Below are 6,988 nucleotides of genomic sequence, written 5' to 3' on the forward strand. Positions count from 1 at the left end.
TACAGATTCACTCATTTTGAAAAAGAAATAAATTCCCCAAACAATGTATCTTAATATATTCACTCTGACAAGGCAGCATTTATTATATAGGTAAGCAAGGCTGGTTGTATATTTTCTTTAAAAGTTAATTTTATCCATGGCAGGAGAGATTGCTCAGTGGTTAGGAACACTGGTTGCTCTTGGAAAGGACATGAGTTCAATTCCCAATGTATACATGGTGGCTCACAACTGTCTATAACTACAATTCCAGGGACCCCATGCCCTCTTTCGACCTTCAAAGGTGCCAGACATGCATGTGGTACACAGACATACATTCAGATAAAACACTCACACATATAGAAATAAAAGTAAACAAATCTTTAAGATGTCAGTCTTATCTACCTCATCAACGAGCTAATGAAAGGAAAATTTCTTTGCTTGAGTGATAGTGTCCTTTGCTGTATAGAAGCTTTCCAAAGCTTCATGAAGTTCCATTTATTAGTTATTGGTCTTAATGCCCATGTTACTGATATGCCAATGAGTTCAAGCCTGTTCTTCATTTTATCTTCAATCAAATTCAGGGGATTGGGCCTTATGTTAAGATCTTCAGTCCATCTGAAGTTGAATTCTGTGCAAGGTAATAGATATGGATCTATTTATGTTCTTCTACATGCAGCTGTCCAGTTTTATTGAAGATGCTATCATTTCTCCGGTGTGTATTTTTGGCTTCTTTGTAAACACTTAGATGTCTGTATGTGTGTGGAGTTATGTTTGGGTCATCAATTCTATTCCATTCATCAACATTTCTGTTTTTATGTTGATACCATGCTGTTTTTATTACTAAAGCTGTGTTCCAGACCTTTAGTTACTATCTTGGGATATTTTTGTGTTTCTTTGTGAAGTATAAGATGATTTTTTTCAAGTTGTTAAAAGTGTTGTTTTTGATTTGGATTATATTGAATTTGTAGATTGCTTTTGGTAGGGTGGTCATTTTCAATATGTTAATTCTACCATACACACACACACACACACACACACACACACACATATATATATATATATATATAGAGAGAGAGAGACAGACACAGACACAGAAAGAGATAGAAACAGAGTCAGAGACAGAGACTCTTGTGAATGGTATTTCTCTGATTTCTTTGTCTGTTTGCAATTTGTATATAGGAAGGCTATTGATTTTTTTGTGTTCACTATAACTTGAAATTCATCATCACTTAAATGTAAAATTATGAAACTTTTAGAGAAAGAAACAGGAAAAAACTCTTTGAGATCTTGAACTAGGCAAAGAATTCCTGTGTTGACCCAAAAATTTGATCTAAAGAAGAGAAAGTTGACCAGTTGGACTCCATTAAAATTTTAAAAGCTTTCTTCTGAAAAAGACCCTGTCACAAAAGTGGGAAGATAGTTTCGAGACTGGGAGAAAACATTTCAAAGATATATCTGACACGAGAGTTGGTATAATAATACAGGCTGATGTCTAGCCCTGGTGATATGGGTCAGTGGTACCCAGTGTCTCTGATCCAAACAAGACCATAAAAAGAACTCTCCAATATCAGTAGTTGCTGAATGATGACACATACTTGTAATACTAGTGCCTGGGAGACAAAAACATGTGGAATACTTCAAGTTCAAGGCCAGACAGGGCTATCTAGTGATGGGAGTGAATTTATGGAGCATAAAGTGAGTCATGTCTCCAAAATAAAATCTCAATAGCTAGACACCAATAATGTAATTAGACAGCACCAAAAAATAATGAAGTACTTTCCCAAAAAGGATACAGAGAAAGCAATACAAATATGTGCAGATGTTCAAATTTGTTAGCTTTCAGAGAAATGCAAATTAAAATGCAAGCTATCATTACACGTCTATCAGAATGGCTAAGTTAAAAAATAGTGATGTGTAGTGAGCATTTTGGTTTCTTTAAAAACTCAATTATGTTACGTGATTATGTTTTTGTTTTAATCCCAGGTGTGGGATATGGGGCTGCTTCAGATTGTCTGTAGCTGCTATGATTAATCTCATGGGCTTTAGGAAGGACGAGATTTTTGCCTGTTGCAGATAATTTAATTCAGGGGACTCTAGTGGGTATATATATGGAAGAGCCCCAGGAGGGCCTGTGGTGGCTGCCGCTGATCCCTGCTGTTGTGTTTGCTGGTTTGCTGATTGGTGATATCCTGCCTATGAAGACTGAGACTGCCTCCAAGTGAATTCTAAGCCCCTAGTCTGCAGGAAGTAGTCTAAAGAGGTCTATGTTTCCTTTCCCCTCTAACCTACTTTCTCTCCTACCTAGTGTTGGGGGGGGGTTTGAAGGGATTAAGGTGGAATAAGAATTGGAAGGGTCATAGATATAAAAACCCATTAGAGTAGCCCCAAAATGTACACGGACAATGATAGCATTAATACTTGTGAGGATGTGGAGAAACTGAGTCACTCATATATTACTGAATGTAAATAGCCTATCCATGCTGGAAAATGTCTTTTGAGAAGTGAGACATCTAAGTACCATAGGAGTTATAATTACACTTCTAGGCATTTGTGTCAGAAAAATGAAAACTTGAGAGAAAAGGAAGATGGCAGTGGCCATTAGCACCCACTGCACGGAGTTGGAGATCCATGGAGACTCCCGGGGTGACATGGTGGTGGAAAAGGAGTCTGCACAGTCTGCGCCAGTTCCAGAACAACTACAAAGAAAGAAAAAGAAAGGCCAGTCTTATAAGAAGATGCTTTTAAAAAGTGGACTCACTAAATTGGAAAGAAAGATGGTGGAACAGAGCCGAGAGGGGTAGAAAATGATGCATCTATACCTTTAGTGTCTCAGCCAACAGGCTGCAAGCACAAAGGTGTAGCCGATGAACCATGGCACTTGGCACTGACAACAGGGAACCTCAAGCTTCTGTAGAAACAGGTCAATACTGAATAGGGCTTGTCCTAGCCTGTTTGCCAGCTCCCAGCATGGAGCCACTGCTTCTGCAGCCTGTGGTGGTTGGTCTGATGAGAGTCTGACAGACAGCGTGGGTGAGAGGTGCTGCCAACAACCTACAAGCATAGAGGTCCATCCTGGTGAGCCTTGAGGCAGACATGGAGGGCACGAGCTCACTCAGAACTTACCCCCAATGCCCTGCCTCAGTGCAACATCATTCTGACTCTGAGCAACAGCAGGATATCTGAGATGAGTCTTGACAATGGTCCAGTATTTATGGTGCTTCAGAAACTAGAAACCTTGAACCAAACCAGTGAGTCATTGCAATGAATATTCACATATAAAGCTGTTTGGGCCAAAAAAAATATATTATGTGACACACTGCAGGTTCCAGGGCCACTGTGACCAACGAATATGGGATGGAGAGGTGGGAAAGACAGAGGAACTACTGAACAGTGAGTGCACTGTGAAGTGAGAGGTGGAACTAGAGGCTTGATGGAGGTGCTGGGTGTAAGCAAAGGCTGCAGTGGATGGGAAATACGTGATTGCTGGGTAGGGCCAACAGGTGGTATGCAGCAGTCTAGAGCTTGTGCCACCTTGGCTCCTGAATGCTGTCCAGTCGCAGGATGGCCCTGGTTCTGAGCAATAATGGGACTTCTGAGATGCTGGCATTTCCTTTTCTTGACTGGACCTTCTCGAAAAATCTCTATAGTCTGTGCTGTCCCTGGGAGCTACTTTGGTATCTGTGGTCTGCTGTTCCAGGCCATGTTGAAGCCCAAGGTTCATGTAGATGTCCATGGTCCTACACAGGGGATATAGCCTATATGTTGATGCTTCTGGTCTGAGTTACCGCTGAAGGCCTTGAGGATATCTGTGGTCTCTGCTGTTACCTTAGGCCACACCGATTAACCAAGGGCCATGCTTCCACTAGGAACCATATTGATGTGAGTGGCCTCTGCTGTCACCAGAGTCTATGTTGAAGTCTATAGTCTGTGCTGACGCCAAGGGCCATATCTGGATCTGTGCTACAGCAGCCAGGGACTGTATTGATGTCTGTGTCCTGCGTTACCACCAAAGGCCAACGCAGAGTGAGAAGGCCATATTGATGTCTTTGGCCTGTTCTGCCACCAAGGACTATGATAGTGTTCATGGCCTGTGCTGTGGCAGAGGGTTGTGCTGATGTCTGTGGGCCGTACTGCCACCAGAGATCATACAATGTCAATGGCATGTGCTGATGCTGGAGACCACGTGGAAATCTACGATCCATTCTCCCAGTGACAGTAAAGGGCAAGAAAGCTACTTTTGCCGTGATATTGATAACTATATATTCATAGCTTTTAAAAAAGGTCAGAGAAGGCCTATGTGACAACCCTTAACCCCCTGCCCCTCCTAAATTAGCAGCCTAGACAGAAACCACCATAGAAAATTCTTGAAATCATGATAAGGGTGCTGCTTAAGTATAGCTCTCCACAATTCATAACTTCTGGTGGGGGTGCAGGTCGGGAAGGACTCAGTTTTCTTTAAGAGTCTGGCCACTGGGAGTTTGACCATGAGTATATGGGCAATACAAATTGAACTTTTTTTCCTTTCCTTTCCTTTTTTTTTTTTTTTGATGAGGGGTGAAGGTAGGGGTAGTCATAATGGTGCAAGGGACAGATCCAGGAGGACTGGGAAGTAAATTAGATTGGGGGTCATGATGTGAAATTCTCAAATAATCAATAAAAATATTATGAAAAGAAAAAAGAAGACTCAAGTTCACATTAAAAAAAAACAAAAAACAAAACAAAAAAAAAACCGATGTGGAGATGTTCACAGCAGCCTTAGTGAGGATAGCTAAGACTTGAAATCAGCCCAGGTGTATCTCAGTAAGTAAATGATTGACGTGGTGAATCCACTCATCGCTTGTAATACTCAGTTATGAAGAGGACTGGACTATCGATGCGTGCAACAGCTTGGATAAATTGCCAAGAAATTATGCTGAGAAACAAATAGCCAATTCCTTATGGCTAAACATTGTGGGATTTCATTTATATTCATATTTTGTAAGTGGAGACCAGGGGCAGAGCCAAATTGAAATAGTTTTAGAGAGGAATGATATACCAGGGATCTTTCTGTGCTGTTTGCTACAGTTGCCTGTAAATATATAATTAATCCCAATAAAATCCAATTTAAATAAATTCTAAAATGATTTAACACAGTACTTAGAGACTGAATGGCATAGTTCTAATATATGTGAGTAGCATCTTTAGGTGTTTTTTGAGGAGATGGAATTTGTATATGAATCCAAATATTTTAAACTTATAATGAAGACTTGTAACCCTTTATTCAAGGAAAAGGGATCATTTTAAATGAAAGTATAAATCATAAGAAAAGTACAGCCAAATACTCCAGCATTTCTCCTTTTGTGTTGTATCACCTTGTGTTGTAAATAATTGGTACACCAAGTCCTCAGGGCCACCTTTACCCTCTTCAGATAATAATTAAGATTACTGTAAGGAATAGTCCAAGGTGTGTAAAACAGTCACCTGAATTAGAAACTTAACGGTTCTTTGGAGTCAGTTGTATTGGATAGTGTTTTGCTGGAGCAAGCACATGAAGGAACATTTAGCTGAAGTGGACACAGGTAAAAGACTAAGGCAGACTCGTGAAGGAACGTTTCACTGAAGCAGAACTTGTAAAACACAGGATGTTCTACTAAAGCAAGCATGTGAAAAGACACGTGATGAAGGATTCCTTGCTAATGACAAGAATGTATTGATCTGCCTTATATTGCATGGTTGAGCTGTGTTTGTCGGGACTCCATAAAGAGAAACTTCTGGTGGTGTGCTGTAAATTCTTGCTGCTTCTGCAGACTTGGGCTGATTGGCAGAGTGATGTCACCTGAGACAGGTGTACATGCTGAGGCAAGACACATGGTGAGGCAAGACCCGTGGAAGGCATGTGTTGTTTGGAGGGTGTGTAAAAAGAAATCGAGAACAGTGATGGAGACTGAGCTTGGCTTGCTTATAGAGCTAGCTGTGCAATGCTGGTTAGTCTCAAGTCTTTGCTAATCTTGGATACCCTGAGAGAGGCACAGCTGAGAACTTCTCCTGGCATTCCTCCTGGTCCCTGCTGATGACTCATGCCATGCTGAGGCTCAGGCCTGGCTGTCTCTGCTAGGTAGTGCTACTGCTGCTGATTCCTGTTTGGTATCCTGACTCTCCAGGACTGGACTGCTGGTGTATCTGTGGTTTTGAGCGGATCTAGCTGCAGCTGCTGACCTGTGAACTGAATTGCCGATTTCCAGACAACACAGATGGGAGTTGATTCAAAGAACCTTTCTAAACAGGTCCACTTCCCCCGTATCTTTTCTTTTCCACTATTTCTGGTGGGTAGTGGGTTAAAAGGGAGGTTAAAGTGTTTAAGAACCTCCTTTAAAAATAAGGATTGAAAAAAATTAGAGTTACAGTCACCTGTCCAAAGTTTCTTCAAGAACTTCACTATTAACAAGTCTCAAACATCACTTGTTTTATTGAGACAGGGACAGCCCTGGCTTTCCTGGAACTCATTATGTAGACTAGGCTGGCCTTGAACTCACAGAGATCTGACTGCTTCTGCCTCCCAAGTGGTGGGAATGTCACCACACCCAGCACTTAAACATGACTTTTTGATATGACACTTTATAAGACACGGTGATTGTTAATCTCAGTTGTTAATTTGATGAGGTCTAGAATCACCTAAGAGACAAGTCTCTGGGCATGAGTACAAGGGATTTTCTTGGTTAAGTTGAAGCAAAAAGGCCTGCCCACTGTCGGTGTAACCAATCCCTGGGCTGGGGTCATGGCTTATATAAAGAGAGGAATATTAGCCAAGTACAAGCATTCATCACCCCCAGCTTCTTGACAGTGTAATGTGACTGACTGCCTCTTCAAGCTCCTGACACTGCAATTTCCCCACTATGATAGACAGAAGCCTGGAAATACTATGACAAAACAAATTCTTTTTCTCCTCTCCTCTCCTCTCCTCTCCTCTCCTCTCCTCTCCTCTCCTCTCCTCTCCTCTCCCCTCCCCTCCCCTCCCCTCCCCTCCCCTCCC

This window comes from Grammomys surdaster, unplaced genomic scaffold (genome assembly GCF_004785775.1).
Source record: "Grammomys surdaster isolate TR1022 unplaced genomic scaffold, NIH_TR_1.0 278, whole genome shotgun sequence".
In the NCBI taxonomy this organism is placed as follows: Eukaryota; Metazoa; Chordata; class Mammalia; order Rodentia; family Muridae; genus Grammomys; species Grammomys surdaster.